Below are 20,344 nucleotides of genomic sequence, written 5' to 3'. Positions count from 1 at the left end.
AAGTTCAGGTCTGTGGCTTCCTTTATGGAATCAATCCATCTCTTCTTTGGTCTTCCTCTTTTTCTACTCCCTTCTGTTTTTCCCAGCATTATTGTCTTTTCTAAGTGAATCATGTCTTCTCATTATGTGTCCAAAGCACGATAACCTCAGTTTCATCATTTTAGCTTCTAGTGATAGTTCTGGTTTAATTACTTTCACTCTATTTCATAATAAGAGCAAAGTAAGTACTCAAGCACAGCAAATATTCAGGCATAGTTAGGTACAGCATTTCCAGAAATCAAAGGCTAATCACTGACTCTTTAGGACTAAACTGGTTGCCTGATTCTCCCTTTACAAGGTGTCCTATTCCCAAGATTTGGTCAAGAAGCATCAGATAGAAAATTTATCTAAACATTATTCTCAGAGGGGCAGGTTCACATACCGGACCTCACACAGCCACTCAACGCCTGGCTGGCAGCTAAACACGCAGATCAACTCCACTGAAAATGCATTGTGCCTAAGTAATGATTTAAAGTCCTGCCTGTGCAGTTCTGAACTACGGTAATATAATCTGCACACGCCTTTCCTTATCTATTGCTATGCTCCTCAGCAGATCAATCATACATACATATTAATGGGTTCTTATCATGATGACCTGGATATTTGGCACTTACCAGTTTGAACCATATCCAACCTGGTGCTCTCCAGATATTTAAAACCACTGCTTCCATCAGCCACAGCCAGAATGGCCAATAGCAGGGATAATGGGACTTTTAGTCCAACAAAGGTTGGGGAAGGCTGCTATATACTACAGCTTTACTACTAATAAGGGTAAAATGAAAAATATTGAAGCACTGATTATGAAGTTTCCCTGGATACACACCGAGGAACACCCTGACACACACTGATAATTGCATACTTATTTTCAAGATCACTGTTGAAATGGTTTCCACAGAAGCCTATCACAAGTATAAAGTTGCTTCCAGACCAGTGTGGGTTGCCAAATGTCTCCTGCCAATTCTTGTGAAGGAGCTGAAGAAGTTAAAATCTATTTTTAAAGTTAATTTCAAGATTCAAATACCATACTGGAGATTATGACTATACACACTCCAAACTGTACTTTTGTATACCATGAGAGCAGTTACTTTAGGCAGCCATATGCTTCTACAAAGATGCTTGATATATTCCACTAGGTGGTATTCAACACTAGTCCTACTCAGAGTAGACCCATTTAACTGACATGATTAAGTTCAGTTTATTAATTTCAAATGGGTCTAACTCAGGGTTTATTCTAATGAGCAGCTAGATGCATTTTCTGCAATGTCAAAAACTGTGCAGTTGGGATTTAATAAGCAGCTAGGTAGTTTCTAAAAAGAAATAGATGAGAAATTGTAAATAGTAAATGAAGATAAATATTGGTTCCTTTAAAATATTGATAATCTTATTTTAATATTATATTGTTATGTGTCTTCAAGCAGACTACGACTTTTGGCGACCCTATGAAGCAGTGACCTCCAACAGCATCTGTCGTGAACCACCCTGTTAAGATCTTGTAAATTCAGTTCTGTGACTTTCTTTATGGAATCAATCCATCTCTTGTTTGGCCTTCCTCTTTTTCCCCCCAGCATTATTATCTTTTTTAGTGAATCATGTCTTCTCATGATGTGTCCAAAGTATGATAACCACAGTTTCATCATTTTAGCTTCTAATGATAGTTGTGGTTTAATTTGTTCTAACACCCAATTATTAGACTTTTTCACAGTCCATGGTTTGTACAAAGCTTTCCTCCAACTCCACATTTCAAATGAGTTGATATGTCTCTTATCCGTTTTTTTCACTGTCCAACTTTCACATTCATACATAGAGATCGGAAATACCATAGTTTGAATGATCCTGACTTTGGTGTTCAGTGATACATCTTTGCATTTGAGAACCTTTTCTAGTTCTCTCACAGCTGTCCTCTCCAGTCCTAGCCTTCTTCTGATTTCTTGACTATTGTCTCCATTTTGGTTAATGACTGTGCCAAGGTATTGATAATTCTTGACAAGTTCAATGTCCTCATTGTCAATTTTAAAGTTACATAAATCTTCTGTTGTGATTACTTTAGTCTCTCTGATGTTCAACTATAGTCCTGCTTTTGTGATTTCCTCTTTAACTTTCATCAGCATTCGTTTCAAATCATTACTGGTTTCTACTAGTAGTATGGTATCATCTGCATATCTTAAATTATTTATTTATTTATTTATTTATTGTATTTATATATCGCCCCATAGCCAAAGCTCTCTTTATTCATTGATTGATTGATATTTCTCCCTCCAATTTTCACACCTCCTTCATCTTGCTCCAATGCCGCTTTCTGTTCTGTGCATAGATTAAATATATAGGGTGATAAAATACACCCTGTTTCACACCCTTTCCCATGGGAACCAATCGGTTTCTCCATATTCTGTCCTTACAGTAGCCTCTTGTCCAGAGTAAAGGTTGTGCATCAGGACAATCAGATGCTGTGGCACCCCCATTTCTTTTAAAGCATTCCATAGTTTTTCATGATCTACACAGTAAAAGGCTTTGCTGTAATCTATAAAGCACAGGGTGAATGAAGGCTATATAAGATTAGCCGAAACGCGGTGGGCTTTTTTTATACAATTTTAATTTACACAAATGGAATAAAACTGACTTTTTACTTACGCTTTTTCGTCATTCTGGGTTACCCCCCTCCATTCAACTGTTTCATTGAATGACATCCACTCTCTACCTACCTCCCATTCCATTACCCAACGCATGTTTGTAATATGATCTCTGGTGCCTCTTCCCTTTCTAAATTCAGCTTGGACATCTACCATATATGGTAGGAGCCTTTGTTGTAGAATCTTGAGCATTACTTTACTTGCATGGGGTATTAAGGCTATAGTTCAGTAATTACTGCATTCTCTGGGATCCCCTTTCTTTGGAATTGGGATGTATATTGAACACTTCCAGTCAATAGTATATTATGGGACTAATTACTTGACTAGCTTGGGAGTGGGCAGTATTGGGAAAAAGCTTAGAATAAACCCTGGGTCTAATCTGAGTAGGACTTAGTCGAATACAATCCACTGAATTTGCTACCATGTGTGAAATCCAGCTCCATTAGAACCAGCTAGAGGTGTAGCCGCTAATTTGGAGTCAACAGCAAATTTCTAAAAAGCTTAGTTTAGCCCAGCCTTACAACATCTTCTAATACTCTCCTGTTATATATGCATATATCATAAGTTCAAGCATTCAGCAAATTTAGTCTATAACAGACTTGTTCCAAACCACTCATCTTTATCCTGACTTGGAAGTTTAACATTATCTGAGCATTAAAAGGATAAATGAAATCCTGTTGAATTCAGAGGCACAGAACAGAACTCTGATTTGCCAGAACAGACAGACAGGACGTCCTCATTATATAACACTGGAAGAACACAACCCATTTCTTCCAGGTCTTTTGTTCACCATTTTAATGATTGAAATAGCTATTTTATTATATTTGCACATGATTTGTGCACATGTTGATAACAAGGCATAAACATGCCTTTTAATAGAATCCAAAGTCCTGCTTCATACAATTCAAGCCCAGCTGGTAAATGTGTATGTATGTGCGCCTGACTGACTGACTGACTGACACACACACACACACACACACACACACTGACTGACTGACACACACACACACACACACACACACACACTGACTGACTGACACACACACACACACACACACACACACACACACACTGACTGACACACACACACACACACACACACACACACACTGACTGACACACACACACACACACACACACACACTGACTGACACACACACACACACACACACACACACTGACTGACACACACACACACACACACACACACACTGACTGACACACACACACACACACACACACACACTGACTGACACACACACACACACACACACACACTGACTGACACACACACACACACACACACTGACTGACACACACACACACACACACTGACTGACACTGACACACACACACACACACACTGACTGACACACACACACACACACACACACACTGACTGACACACACACACACACACACACACACACTGACTGACACACACACACACACACACACACACACTGACTGACTCACACACACACACACACACACACACACTGACTGACACACACACACACACTGACTGACACACACACACACACACACACACACTGACTGACACACACACACACACACACACACACACACACACACACTGACTGACACACACACACACACACACACACACACTGACTGACACACACACACACACACACACACACACTGACTGACACACACACACACACACACACACACACCTGACTGACACACACACACACACACACACACACACACACGAAGGCGGGGATGGCCAAATCTATTCAATTTCAACGCCAGTGTCAATTTCTAGTTTTTCCGGTCTTCAGTTTCACACATCAATTTGCTAGTTCTTTAAAAAATATATTTATTTATTTGATTTATATCCTGCACTTCCTCCCAGCAGGAGCCAAGGGCTGCAAGTACTAAAAACACTTTAAAACATCATAACAGACTTTAAAATATATTAAAACAAAATATCTTTAAAAACATTTTTAAAAGCTTTAAAAACATTTTTTTTAAAAAAGGTTTAAAAATATATTAAAAAGCATATAGTTAGCATATTGTTTCAGAATGTGTACCTAGGATCATCTTTAAATGTGAACTGAATATAATCTCCCACCAGTTTCGTAGTGGCAAATTTAGAAGTGAAGGGTCCCTTCATGAGAGTCACACCCATGGCCCCTCACAGCCGTGTCCCCTTCCAAGATTATACAACCTTCTAAGATTATAATATAATCTGGCAAGGCTTGAATACCAATTACTGCTTCTCTATCACTGTCACATTTGACTGTCCTTTCTCAGCTGGTATAGCACAGTGGGGAGGAGAGCCTGGCTGGGAGTCCAGAGTCTGTGAGTTCAAATCCCCGTTCGTGTCTCCTGGGTGTTAATAATAATAAAATAAAATTTTATTTGTGAGTCACCTATCTGGCCGAATTAACGGCCACTCTAGGCGACTTACATATACAATAAAATCCAGTATAAAACCAATTTAAGGGCCAGCTAAAGATCACACCCACAGTGAGTGGCTCAGGGGTTATGTGCCCTGCCACCTGTGCAGCTGTGGACAAGCTACATAGTCCCAAGGAGCCCAGTTGCCTCCCAGCTGGCACTTGCAGACAAGGAAGGGGCTGGCTTGTGCAGCTGTGGCAAGCCGAGCAAGCCCTAGCTAGCTGGGGAGGACTAGCCTCAGAGGGAGGCAATGGTAAACTCCCTCTGAATACCGCTTACCATGAAAATCCTATTCATAGGGTTGCCATAAGTCAGGATCAACTTGAAGGCAGTCCATTTCCATTTTCTCACTGTCAGAGATACTGCCTGAATTACTGAATTCAGTGTCTACAAGTTTATCTCCTGCTGCATCCAAACTGCTTGATGATCTAGATGGCATACTATTGTTAGGATTCACTGTCACTTTTGCAGTTACCGAATTGTCACCCTCTGCAACTTGGCTTTTTAAAGTAGGAACTAATAGGAACTCTTTTCATTCTGATTGACTTTCCTCTTTCAACAAGCCTTTTAAGTTGCGACCTATCCCAGTCTGTGTCTGTGTTAGAATTGCTTGTTAATATGTGTTTTTAAAATAATGTTTTAACCCTTTTTAAAAAGATGTTTCTAAAGCTTTTAAAAATGTTTTTAACGTTTTGTTTTAATGTATTTTAAGGTCTGTTTTTATGATGTTTTGAAATGTTTTTAGCGCTTCTGTTTGCTGCCCTGGGAGGATGGGTGGGATATAAATCAAATAATAAATAAAAATAAATAAGTTGGCTCAAATAAGAAGAAAACAACAACAACACAAGTTAAAAGACTCTTCTCAGTGGCTACCACACTCCCCTTTCATGCTGATTGGTTCATAGGATGCTGGAGAGGTTGGGACCCTGCTCCCAAAAATGTAAGGGTCTAACAGCCCGAGACCCTGAAAGACTACATCAGTTCCCCCCCCATATCCCTACCGTAGCAACATTGGTCTGATCCAGCAGGACTTGCCCTCATGTTCATTTTGTGTAGTATTCTGTTCCCACTGTGGCCCACCAGATACTTATGGAAAGCCCACAAGCAGGACCTGAGTGTGCTAGTTCCCTCTCAATCAGGATCCCTAGCAGCTGGTATTCAGAAGCATACTGCCTCTAAAGTGTTTGCTGCACTAGCCACGTACTCCTTCCCCATCAAATCAAAATATAGGATAGGGAAGAGATTTGACTCAGTTCACATTTACGGCTGAATCTATCAAATCCACCCTTTCTGAAACAACAAGAACTGAAACACAGCCATCCTTCAAAATTCACACGTCTCTGAATTTTGTGTTGCAGTTCTCCAACCAGTGTTTACAAAAATGTATATACTAGGGGGAAATGTGCAAAAAAAGTGAAGATAACATACAAAACCACATCTGATTGAGAGAAATTGCTTGCAAAAACATGTATATTAGTCAGAACTGCATACAAAAATGTGTATGTTAGAATTAAATTTGCACTAAAATGCTTAAGAATTTTCATAAGGATTTTTTTTTAGAAAAAATCCCCAAATTGCTGCAGAAATATGGAGAACTGAGTTTACAATTGTAAAAATGAGAAACCAAGATCTTCTATCCCTAATGAATATATTAGTAAGTATTAATAATTATTATTACCTACCCTTCACCCTAACTTCACAGGGTGGGCCCCACAATTAAAATACATTAAAAGTAGTTTGAAATAAATTACAGTCACAACAATAGGATGGGTCCTAAAAATATACAGAACAAAAGCCAGTAGCTGGGTAAAGAGCTATGTATTCAGCATTCAATAAAAACTGTAAAGCAAAGGTGCCAGACACACCTCTGCAGGGAGAGAGTGCTATAACTTAGGGACTGACACAGAAAATGCCTCTCCTAGACTGCCACCATCTGAACTTCTGAGGGTGGTGGAACTACCAAGAAGCCCACCCTGCTGATCTTTACACCTGACAGGGTCTGCAGGGAAGCAGGCAGCCTTTCAGTTATTTGACACCTAAGTTGTTCAGGGTGTTAAACAGTAATGCGATCACCTTCAGAACTGGGCCTGGAAGTGAACCAGGAGCCAATGCACTTATTTAAAAACACGGCTCATATCACCTCTAGATAGAATCCCAGCCAAGAATCCGGCCACTTCATTTTGTACCAACTGAAGTTTCCAAGTCATCTTCAAGGGCATCCCCACATAGAGTGCATTGCAATTATCCAATCTGGAAGTTCCCAGAGCATGTTGTACAGTAGCCCTATCTAACTGTTGAATGTAATGGAATATTACATACATGGTGTCCTCTTTGGAAAGCTTCTATTTAAAAAGGAATATAAAGGATAGCATCAAGACAATCCAGAATCTAGTTATCTTACTACCCTGCCATGTTGCATGTAGCAGAGAAGTGAGATATTTGAGTGTAGTTTCAGGTTTAGTGATGAGGCCATTCCCCCCCCATAACTACATTCACCTGTCAACCAGATGACATCACTCAATTCTGCCAAGAGGAAACATGTGCGCACAAAGAAAACAAGATTTAACACCCCCCTCTCATCAGACCAGTGGGGGTTAAATCCTGCTCAGTGGGCTGCATATGCCTGATCCCTACTGGCCAAGGCAAGCAACCCCCCTTTTTTTGCAGGAATTGGCTGCAAGAGAGACTTTTCCCAAACTCCACCAATGCTTGCAAAATGCAGGCTTCTTTAGAAAGAAGGCTTTGCCAGCTCTCTACTCGGCGCTTTAGAAAACACCAAGTATAGGGCTGGCAAAGCGCTTCCTTCCCCCCTCCAAATCAAGTGATAAGGGGAAAGAAAGCTGCGTTTCGCAAGGCTCAGCTGCAAGCAGAAGAAATTCCTCTTGCTGCTGAGGCTTATAAAATGCAGGCTTGTTTCTCCCCTCCCAATCTAGTGAGTCAAAAAGGCTGCTGCTTTAAGGGTATGCTCTAGGATGCCTGGCCAATTGACATGGAGAGCGCTAACCACTAGCTACATCAATTGGGGCTCAGGGTTCCATGAAGAAGGCATTCCCTCCTAGTATGTGTCCAATACTTCCTTGAGGCTGCACACTTGCAGGGGAATATAGTGGCAACCAACCTCTTGAAAGACAGTACTGATCTTCTCACTGAGGAACCTTGTGTTTCCCAGAACAAAAGTTTGAAATACTGCTGCTGTATGCCAAGAGATGTATCCAATTTTAGCTATCCTCTTCAAGACATAATCAAGACAACCTTACTGAATGGCAGCAATATAGAATCCCTTTGTTCATCCTAAAGCAAGATGCAACTAGCTTGTTCCAAAATAACATCCAGTTTTCAGCTACTATATCATTAACATAAGGCAGTGCTCCTAACTACTGTCAAGTTTTTGCAATGAGTTATTAGGAAAGTTTTCCAGCTATTTAAACTCCTATTCCCTGCTGTTGTAACTGTGTAAAAAAAAAAGTCAATCTAGGCTTATCCTTCAGGTTTATGCAATGTAGATTGTCATTACACAACTGTTCAATGTATCATTTCAGACAGCAACAAGGTTATTGATAACTGCAGTTGAAGGTCATATGAGAATGCCGACTACTGTTACACCAAGAGAGAAAAATTCACAAGTATGCACCTTTCAAGGTTCATTTCAAGGGGGACTGCCTTCAAGTCGATTCCGACTTATGGTGACCCTATGAATAGGGTTTTCATGGTAAGCGGTAGTCAGAGGTGGTTTGCCATTGCCTTCCTCTGAGGCTGAGAGGCAGTGACTGGCCCAAGGTCACCCAGTGAGCTTTATGGCTGTGTGGGGATTCGAACCCTGGTCTCCCAGGTCGTTGTCCAACACTCTAACCAAGGTACTGGCACTGAAAACCTCATGACCGGATTACTGCAATGCACTCTACATGAGGCTTCCCTTGCACTTGACTTGGAAACCGCAATTAGTGCAGAATGCTACAGCCAGATTGCTGACAGGAATGAAGCTTTGGATTCAAAATTAAAAGGCTCTTGACTTCTGGGCACATCTTGCTCTAGCAGACAGATATGCCGTCTCATTTGCCAAATTGTCAGTAATAAAGTATCAACCATTAAACAGAAGCTGTCCAATATTGAACCCAAATTTCACTCAAAGTTAAATACAAGAACCCAAGAAAGATTTGCCACCCCCCCAAAAAAAGAGTATTCGGGGGGAGGTCAAAAGTCAGAAAAGAATTTTTTTTTATTAAAAAAAAGGCTTCAACCTACTTTCTCCAATTGTCTAAAATCATCACAGAACCAAACAAAAAGCCAGAGCAAGCCTACTGAAGCTGCTTAAATAGCCAGAAATCTTCCACATAACAAAAAGAATTTGTTCCAAAGAGCCTCACAAGTTATCATTCACTAATATTGAATATGTTTGAACAGATCCAAAATACAAACATTAGAAATGCCTTACCTCTAGAGAGAGGAGAAACACTTATTTACAAGAGGTGGAGAGAGACAGGTTGAAGACATAGTCTAATGTTGTCAATAGGACAAATGAATACACCCTTCTACTGACAAACAAAATCCATAAGCCATAGGGTGGGAGTTTATTTCACTTCTCCATATATTGTCAGAAAACTCAGTGGATTTGCATTGCTATTTCATGGCTATTTATACCACCAAATAACCTTGTACCAACACAGTCGCTTTTTTTGCAAGAAGGGAGTTGAATGGCTGATCCAAGTAAGGCAAGGGCCAGGAAGAGGGAAGGGAAACTCCTTAGTAGATCAGCTGCCCCTTTAATAAGAGTCACACCCAGTGCTGCTTCTCCCTCATGCACAGCATAATAAGATGTTCCAAGTTTGTGTTCCAGTTGGACAGTTTCAGTAGCTTTGTAAACATGCGTGCAAGGCCATTGTTTTGCTACATAAACAAGGCATCCTTGCAGACCGTTCCAGCCAGGGCTCTGTCAAGCCCTTGCCTTGTCATAGGCTTGTAATCACACACCTCTGGAATGAAAGTGCCAAAAGGAAATAGGCTATTGTCGCTCTGTAGACGTGTACACAGCTGTTCAAAGTCCAATGAATTATTTCCCATTGTGAGCGGGAAACAATTTAGCAAGTTAATATGATAATATGTCAAAAAAGGCAAGGGGGGAAATGGGAAAATCAGAGCCAAGGAGAAGACCAAGGTTTTCTAGAAGGCAAAGCAGGGAACCAGCTTCTCGACTTCTATAATGACTGAAGTGTCATTTGCCAGGCTAGTTGTTTGCAAGGGAGCAGCATTGGATACTTGGATTTTTATATGCACACAAACGAGAGAAAGCAATTTGGACTTTGAAAATGTTTATTCCACCTGCCCTCTCCTCCAGAATGTGCTTGTGCTATGACTTATTTCAAATATTTGGATGACTTCAGACTGGATCATTCCAACGTGGTTTACATGAAGCTGCCCTTGAACACTCTCCACAAGGTGCTGCTAGTGCAGAACGCAGCAGCCAGAGTGCTCCTGGGCACAACTGGTCAAAGTCACACTCCACTGGAGTTGAAAGATCTGCCCTTGTGGCCCATTTACTTCTGAGCCCAAGTCAAAGTGCTTTAGGCTGACATACATACCACTTATTGCTGCAGAATTGTGGATAACTGGATTTAAGACTGGAAAAATGAAAAACAGAGAAATTAAACTGACAAATCTTTCCATTCCTAGCCACAGCCAGCCGAGTCAGATATTATTGGAGTTGTCGTCCACATAGGGTTGTTAGGTCAGAATCATCCCAAAGCCTGTGATTTCAGGGGTGGGCCCTAGTGATGTCGCAGGGCGAGGCCCGAGTAATGTCATTAAGCATGATACATTAAGCACAGTTGCTTGGTGTACACAATTCAAACAAAAACAATTCTCTGATTGGAAATTAAGAAATCTTAAAATCTAAAAGATGGAGCCTGGATAGGAGACATTTAATCTAGTCTATTGCTTCTGGCAAGAAGGGTTTAAGTGCCCACAGGCCAGCCCAGTCACCAGAAGGCCACTGTAGGAAGAAAGGAACTTAGTGTCATGGAGGTGTTAGATGGGATTACTCAAAGAGTAAAGATGGATGCCCCTGAAGGCTGCAATTCTAAACACACTAAGCCCATAGAACTCAATAGGACTTACTTCTGAGTAGATATGGTTAGATTTGTGCTGTTGATAAAGCTTGACTAGGGATCCTCTGCAAAGATATCCATATCAAAGTAGGGTTGGCAACCCACTGCCTGGAATACCTTGCCCTACCTTTTAACATGGCTGCTCCAAACCTCTTTACCGATTTGACCCTTCACTTCAGAAAGAGGTTTGAGAAATGAGTAAGAGTGGATAATTCTAAGATGGTGACATGCTTCGTCCTGAGCTCCACAGTATCTGGCAGCAGTAAAAGGAACAGAAGTATGAGGAAACTTAAAAGACCTAGGAGCTCAGATAAAGTTGAAAATTCTGTGTTACCAAACATCAAGCAGAGCAGACTGGATAAAAAATTTTCATCAACCGAAGTTATGTCAGGTTCTGGCAAATTTACAATTCCAGTTCAGAATCGCTTTGATTCTTTGTGCAACAAGTGACTGAACACATATCCCCCAGAGCTGAAGAGGAAGGGAAAATAGGCAATACGTCTTCCCCCCCCCACCCCAATTGTTGAACAGAGGCTACCGGATAGGAAAGATGAACTGTTTGGGGAACTATGCTTATAGGGGGCCACTCCCTAACTGGGGTTCCATCTTCTGGGTGAAATGACATCTGAAATTATTACTAGGTCTTACCTCTGAAAACAGACTTAAAATCAATCAAGAGACTTTCTACCAATGAACAATTTCTGAAAATTCTTTTTCTTTTAGTACTCAATGAGTCCCAGCTTTGTTTATGAAAAGGAAAGTCCAGTTAGTCCAAAAAGGGGTGGTCCCTTACCAACATTTTGAGGCTACAGCAGTAAGACCTCTACTTCTTTCTAAAAAGGGGGTCATGGGGAAGAAGATTTCTCTACCCAAACCTACCACTTGTTGTGATGGAACTCAAAATCCCATTCAGTGGGATGAACCACTTACACAGCAGCTATTGGAGGTGCACAGGCCACTCAGAAACATTCTAAATTGGCTACTCAATTAGATTTACACTCCAGTAAGGCAGCCCTTAGGAGCTCTGATTTGGATGCATTGGACTGACCTGAGCCAGCAGAAGATGAACTGTTATCCTCTCTCTCCAAACTTCACAAGCAAATTACAAATGTAAAATTACAAATAAATTAGCTAAGCTACAGCAAAAGCCAAGCCAAACGCAGCAGCATAGTCCACAAACTATAGGGGGAACAGCTGCTTTTCAAGCTATTCATGCTAAAGTCATCTCACCAAAATGCATAGTTAAAAAAGAAGTTAATCCTGGGAAATTCAGATTTATAGATGCAGATTTGCAAACTCAACCTTCTTTGGAATTAGGTCCAGTCAGTTAGCGTGACCTCTAACCATTGGTTGAGTTATCGAGCTCTAACTCCATCTGAGCTACGCAATCCTCCATTAGAAATTGGAAACGGCATAGATACCTTGGAAAGGAAAGTTCCTATTATAAAGAATGGATATTTTTTTTTAGACAAGACAGGATTTCTAAGCAAGGTGCAGGTCAGACCTTAAACGATCTAGGATTTAAACCATTGTGATGGAACATAGCAGGATGTCGTTCAAAACAGCATGACAAACAATTTTTGGATGTTATAAACTGTTTTGATGTTATACTTTTACAAGAAATGATATAATGAAACTATATTGGTTACAGATGTTATTCTCTGGCAGCCACTCCTTCCGTTAAGGGTAGGAGGACCAGAGGAGGGTCAGCTTGTTTTTTTCCAGCTAACATGAATGTACTAGTAACAGCTTTAACTCCAGGATGGAACATACTACCATCAGCCATATTAGAAAGGAGTTTTAAAAGAATTCCGCTACAAAATCCTGTATGCCCATGCACAGATGGTAGTGTTGAAACAGGAGCCCATGTTATGCTATTCTGCTCTTTCTATAGAGATTTGAAAAGTGAGCTGATGACCCGACTGCTGTCATCTTTCCCAGGGCATTCAACTAACTTCTGTACGGTTTTCCCTCTTGCAGAGCAAGAGCAGAGGGTGACAGAAATGTCTGCAAAATTTTTAGCCGGTGCCATTAGAACAAGATCTACAATGGCACCTTGAGTTTTAATCTGATACCATTTCTTTTTTAGTTGATAGTTTTACTTGTCCATTTCTCTTACAATGATGGATTTTGTATATATATCACTTTTATAGGCCGGTAGGTATCCTATATAAATGCTAGAATTTTAGCAGGATAATTTGATTAAGCTGTATATCCACTTTTTTTTTTTTACTGTATATATTCCAACTGCAATGGCTCATGGCTAATGCAAATAAAATATTTATTTTATTATTTATTTATTATTATTTTATTTATACCCTGCCCTTCCTTCCAGCAGGAGCCCAGGGCAGCAAGCAAAAACACTAAAAACACTTTAAAACTTCATTAAAAGACCTTAAAATACATTAAAACAAAACAACTTTAAAAACATATTTTTAAAAAAAGGTTTAAAGTTATTAAAAGACATATTAAAAGCAATTCTAACACAGACGCAGACTGGGATAGGTCTCAATTTAAAAGGCTTGTTGAAAAAGAAAAGTCTTCAAAAGGCGCCGAAAAGATAGCAGAGATGGCGCCTGCCTAATATTTAAGAGGAGGGAATTCCACAGGGTAGGTGCCGCCACACTAAAGGTCCATTTCCTATATTGTACAGAACAAACCTCGTGATAAGATGGCATCTGCAGGAGGCCCTCACCGGCAGAGCGCAGTCATCGGCTGGGTATATAAGGGGTAAGATGATCTTTCAGGTATCCTGGGCCCGAACTGTAGAGGGCTTTGTACACCAAAACTAGAACCTTGAATTAGGCCTGGTAGCAAATGGGCAGCCAGTGCAGTTCTTTCAGCAGCAGGGTGACATGTTGGCAATACCCTGCCCCAGTGAGCAGTCTCGCCACTGCATTTTGCACCAGCTGCAGCTTCCGGACCAACCTCAAGAGCATCCCCACATAGAGTGCATTACAGTAATCCAGCCTAGAGATTACCAGTGCGTGGACAACAGTAGTCAGGCTATCCCGGTGCAGAAATGGCCACAGCTGTATTATCAGTTGAAGCTGGTAAAAGGCACTCCTAGCCACAGAGGTCACCTGGGCCTCTAGCGACAAAGATGGATCCAGGGCATCCCCAGATTACGGACCTGCTCTTTCACAGGGAGTACAACCCCATCCAAAGCAGGCAACTGACCAATTATCCGAACTTGGGAACCACCAACCCACAGCGCCTCCGTCTTGCTAGGATTCAGACTCAGTTTATTGGCCCTCATCCAGCCCACCACCGAATCCAAGCACTGGTCCAGGGCTTGCATGGCCTCTCCTGATTCAGATGTTATGGAGAAATAGAGCTGGGTGTCATCAGCATACTGCTGACACCTTGTCCCAAATCTCCTGATGACTGCTCCCAAGGGCTTCATATAGATGTTAAACAGCATGGGGGACAAGATGGTACGCTGCGGCACCCCACAGCACAACTGCCAGGGGGCCGAAAGACAGTCACCCAATTCTATTCTCTGAGAGCGACCTTGGAGAAAGGATCGGAACCACTGTAACACAGTTCCTCCAATACCCAGCTCACCAAGTCGGCCCAGGAGGATACCATGGTCAATGGTATTAAAAGGCGCTGAGAGATCAAGTAAGAATAACAGGGTCACACTCCCCCTGATCTTCTCCTGATAAAGGTCATCCATCAGCGCAACCAAGGCCAATTTAGTCCCATAACCAGGCCTCAACCCAGACTGGGATGGGTCAAGATAATCTGTTTCATCCAAGAGTACTTGCAATTGCTACGTCACAACCCTCTCAATCACCTTCCCTAAAAAGGGGGTATTTACAACCAGTCAGTAGTTGTCATAAACCAATGGGTCCAGGAGTGGTTGGATCACCACCTCCTTCAAGATGCCCGGAACCACTCCCTCCAACAATGATGCATTGATCACACTCTGGATCCACTCAGTCAACCCCCCTCAGCAAGCTTTAATAAGCCAAGAAGGGCAAGGGTCGAGAGGCTGCATCATTGCAAGCACCTTGTCCACGTCATCAGGCCGCATCAACTGAAACCGTTCCCAAGATGTTGCAGCAGCCTTTGCACTGGACACTTCACTGGGGACTACAGTAGATGTGGAGGGGGCATCAAGACTGCTACAGAGGCGAGCAACTTTACCCTCAAAGTGCCTAGCAAACAATTCACAGTGGGTCTCCGAAGGGTCTAAAACTCCATTTCCTGGAGTTGATGTCAACAGACTCCTGACAATATGGAAAAGCTCCACCGGACGGCTACTTGAGGATGTGATGGAGGCAGAGAAGTGGGCCTTCTTCGCCACCCTCACCACCACACAGTAGTTACAGTTATAATGTTTTACTCGTGCCCGATCAGCCTCACAGCACGTCTTTTGCCACTTGCGCTCTAGCCGTCGTTCAGCCTGTTTCATTGCCCTTAGCTCACCGGTATCCCAAGGTGCAGACCGGGCTCCACAATGCCGGAGAGGGCGCTCGGGGGCAACCATGTCAAGAGCCCGATGCGCCTCACTGTTCCACAGCATGACAAGGGCTTCAACAGGGTCACCTGCTCTATCTACTGGGAACTCCCCCAGGATATTCAGGAATCCAGTGGATTCCATTAGGCTCTGGGGTGGACCATCTTAATCTGTCCACCAACCCATGCAGGGAAGGATCAGAGCCATAAGTCTGAACATCACCAGGAAGTAGTCTGACCATGATAATGTGGTGACATCCACCACCACCCATCTCCAGACCACCCCTTCCTCCATCTGGAGCAAAAACCAAGTCGATAGTGTGTCCTGCCCTATGAGTTGGGCCAGTGACAACTTGAGACAACTCCAAGGTCATCATGGAAGCCATGAAGTCTCGAGCCGGAACACTAGAGGCAGCCTCAGCATGGACACTGAAGTCACCCAGCACTATTGTCCTGGGCTCCTCCAACACCACAGCTGAGACGGCCTCCACCAGCTCAGTCAGAGAAGCTGCTGGGCAGCAGGGTGGATGGTGCACCAGCAGCAACCCCAGTTTACTGTCTCCTCGGCCCGACACCAGCTGCAGGCCCTCACAGCCAGCTCCAAGACCGAGTGGTTTCCTGGTGACAGAGATGGAAGTTCTGTAGACCACAGCAACTCCTCCCCCCTGTCCCTGTAGCCTGTGCTGGTGTTGCACTGAGTATCCAGGTGGGCAGAGCTGAGTCAGAGCAATTCCTCCCAGCTCACCCACGCAGGTCTCAGTAATGCACACCAAACTGGCACCTTCATCAACAATCAAATCATGGATGAGAGTGGTCTTATTGTGTACCGATCTGGCATTAAACAACAACACGCACAGGTCAGTGGGCACAGCAGATGAGCAATGTGGAACCCATCCATGAGAGGAGTGGCATCAAGGAACAAGGAGCAGATAGCCTTGCTCTCGTCTTCTACGGTAATTCACCACATCCCAATGGCTATATTTCCCTCTACCCATGATCACTGATATTGGGGTGGCATCACCCATGTTCCTCCGGACTAAAATATTTGATTTGAATGAGTAAGAGTAAGAAAATTCTCCACCCTTTTCTGTCTACCCTGTGGGCTGCTATAAACTCACTTTGATAGCCAACCCAATTCCAGTGAGTAATAATTGACAGAGAGAAAATACACATGGTTTGGTCTACCTTCACAGCAGCAGCTTGGGAACAACAGCAATTGCAGCTACACTTCCCAGTACGTGAATTCTCTTTTACCACTATTGGGCAAGAAACAAACCATCATGTAACCAACAAGGTAAATCATCAGTGGGTTTAAGGGGGATGAATTGAGTGCATGGAACTACTGTTTGTGGGGGAAATTTGCTCAGAAACCCAATCTGGCTAACACCCAGGTGTTGAGAGATCCTGATGACTTGTTTAACATTCTGTTTTCTGATGCTTTTGAGGTTTCGATGTGTGAATTTATTGATGATGCTGCCTGTGTGACTTGGAAAAATTCAAAAGATCGTATGACAGTCTCAGGTGGGAAGAATGTGTTCATAGCATGTTTTACAACTGCCTATGCTCGCCTAGAGCTCTACAGCCTGCTTGACAAGTTGCAGGAGCGTTGTTTGTATCATGACACAGACTCTGTTATATTTGTGAGCCAGAAGGGACAATGGGTTCCACCTCTAGGTGATTTTTTAGGGGAACTCACAAGTGAAATCCCTGCAGGTCAATATATCACAGAGTATGTCTCAGCAGGTCCTAAAACGTATGGTTACAAATTGTCAGGAGGGACTGCATGCCTGAAGGTCAAAGGAATAACCTTAACGGCTGATAACTGTACAAAAATTAATTTCGATAGTCTGAAGGACTTAGTTTTTGCCCACGTCTCAGACAGTAAAGAGCTGCCACAGCGTGAGATAGTAGTGCAGCAACAGGGTATTGTTCGAAACAAAAGGTCCTGGACTCTTGAAACTAAAACTCTCAAGAAAACCCAGAAGGTTGTCTATGACAAGAGAGTGATTACCAAAGGGTTTAAAACCATTCCTTACAGGTTTTAAAATGGATACACGGTGGCACCACCCCTTCTCGGCCATTCTAGCAGGTCCTAGTAACTGCGGTAAAAGTTTTTTTATAAAAAACATGATGGACAATGCTCACAGCGTACTTGCAGCTATGCCTGATAATGTTGTATGGTTTTACAATGTCTGGCAACCGTTGTATCAGGAATTACTATGTAAATACCCTTTTATTAATTTTGTGAAGGGCTTGCCTGAGAAATTTGATGATGACAATTTGCTGCCTCCTAATAAAACAAATTATGTTATTATTGATGATCTGATGAATTGTGCGTCACAGTACGTACATCATAGAAATCTGAGTATTTTTTTCATTACGCAGAATATTTTCTGCAAGGGAAAAAGCAACCGCACCATCAGCCTAAACGCTAAATATATGGTGTTTAAGAATCCCAGAGATAAATTACAGATTGCAACTTTAGCACGGCAGATGTACCCTAGAAATGCACAGTTCTTCATGGAAGCTTTTGCAGATGCAACACAAAAACCTTATGGTTACCTGGTTGTTGATTTAAATGCCTCCACACCAGAATCTTACAGATTAAGATCAGGGCTCTTCCCTCCAGACTGGCCTGTTGTATACACTATGAAAAAGGCCACTCGTGGTTACAAAAGGCGGTAGCTTAACCGCTCTGTGTTCTTTGAGTCTCGTTAGCCAGTTGGTCAACATGTCCAGCCGCGTAAAAAGAAACCTCCCTCTCTTAAATCTTCTTATTAAGGCTCCTCCACATCAGAGGAAAGCCATTTTATGTGCAGCATCAGATGATCTCATTGCTGCAATCTCAGAGATAGCCCTCAATACTTTAAAAGGCAATATTCCTCTGTCTCCCTGCCAGGTGCGTATATTAAGAAAAAAATGCAGCCTTATCAAAAGCCTCAGCAACAAAAGGGTCTCCATAAAAAGGAAGAAACAAATAGTCAAACAGTCTGGGGGTTTTCTCGCACCGCTACTAAGTTTTGCCATCCCTCTAATAAGAGGACTGTTAACTAAACAGTGATGGAGTATGCTGAAAAGATGTACCTGGTTCCCAGCCATCAATTAGAACAATGGTTGCCAATTTGCTACCAGGCCAAGTTCAAGGTTTGCTTTCCATGTTATGGGTGCCGCACAGTACTTGATCTGCTCTTCTAAGAAATCAGTCCTTCAGTGTGGCAGCACCTACACTTTGGAACTCCCTGCCTATTGACATTAGGCAGACACTTTCATTGTACTATTTTCAGCATCTGCTAAAAACTTTTTTGTTTAGGGAAATCTACCCAGAAAGTCTACCCAGGCTCTTGTGTTTTTATCATCTGTTTTTAACTCGTTGGTTTTCTTATTTTTAGTGTTTTTAAATGGACTGCCTTCAAGTCAATTCTGACTTATGGTGACCCTATGAATAGGGATTTCATGGTAAGTGATATTCAGAGGGGGTTGCCTCCCTCTGAGGCTGAGAAACAGTGACTGGCCCAAGGTCACCCAGTGAGCTTCATGGCTGTGTGGGGATTCGAACCCTGGTCTCCCAGGTTGTAGTCCAACACCTTAACCACTACACCACATACCTGTCTTTAACTGTTTCTGCCAATAATTTTATTAATTTGTTCTGTAAATCGCTTTGAGATTTTTTACAATAAAGTGGTATATAAATGTTGTAAATAAAATAGATAAATAAATGTTGGAGTTACTGTGGCCCTTGGGTCTTTTTCCTCTTTTAGGAACAAAAGAATCTCCCTTATACCGATTCAGGCCATTTGGTGCCATCTAGCTGAGTACTGATGACATGGACTAGCATTGGCTCTCCAGGATTCCAGGCAATAGTCTTCTCCAGAAATTGATTTTTGGACCTTTGCATGAAAAGCGTATGCCCTACCACTGAGCTACAGCCCTTCCCTGTTTTAAAAAAGTATATTTTAAAATAATTCTTTTCAATTCACTAATGAATGCACTTCATACCTGGGCAGATACACACCATTCATTTAAAGCACATCAGCACACATTTGAAGCACATGAATCCCAGCACAGAATCATGGAAAATGTAGTTTGTTAAGGGTGGTGGGAACTATAACTGTGAGGGGAAACTACACTTCCCAGGATTCTTTAGGGGAAGTCATGTGCTTTAAATGAAGGAATGTTTATATAAGCATGACTGTCAAATATGTTTATTATTTACACAACCTGTAAATGTTTGCTTACTCAGAAGCAAGTCCCAGTGTATTCAGTGGGGCTTACTCAAACAGGGAAGCATGCACAGAACTGCAGTCTCAAGTGATAAACTTCACTCACCTGTCTCAAAATTCAGAATCATGCCACTTTAAGCTGTGTTGGAACTGTTTATGCTTGTTATGGTTATTTAATTTTAAAGGGATATATTTCTTGTTGAGAGCTGCCTTGGTTTCCAATCACCAACCCTACCTCACAGGGTTGTTGGGAAGATTCCATATACACACACACGCTGGAGATGTAAAAATACATAGACCCCATAAAATAGTTTATTGTAAAAACCAGTTGGTCATTGAAGAACTATTTTTTTAAAAAAATCAGTATTAAGTTACCTACATAATAAAAGCAGTGATACCTATGTAAGCCCTGTCTAATTACTTAAAAAAATAAGATTGGGGGAGACAAATTTACAACATAAAG

At 42.0% G+C, this 20,344-nt stretch overlaps 1 protein-coding gene across 2 annotated transcripts in view; it reads right to left on the bottom strand.

Annotated features, from left to right (window-relative positions):
- The window catches only part of CD36 (CD36 molecule), a 97,476-nt gene that overhangs the window by 51,914 nt on the left and 25,218 nt on the right, over positions 1–20,344 (bottom strand). Inside the window, exon 1 of one of the 2 annotated variants that reach the window (XM_061582153.1) lies at positions 9,529–9,699. The exons of the other annotated variant lie outside the window; for it this stretch is intronic. The gene's annotated coding sequence lies outside the window, so the exon portion shown is untranslated. Of the gene's footprint in view, positions 1–9,528; positions 9,700–20,344 lie in introns of those variants that run through there. 2 annotated transcript variants of the gene reach the window in all.

This window comes from Rhineura floridana, chromosome 8 (assembly GCF_030035675.1).
Source record: "Rhineura floridana isolate rRhiFlo1 chromosome 8, rRhiFlo1.hap2, whole genome shotgun sequence".
Classification (NCBI taxonomy): domain Eukaryota; kingdom Metazoa; phylum Chordata; class Lepidosauria; order Squamata; family Rhineuridae; genus Rhineura; species Rhineura floridana.
The sequence above is the reverse complement of the archived record's forward strand: the minus strand, read 5'-3'. Positions and strand labels throughout refer to the sequence as shown.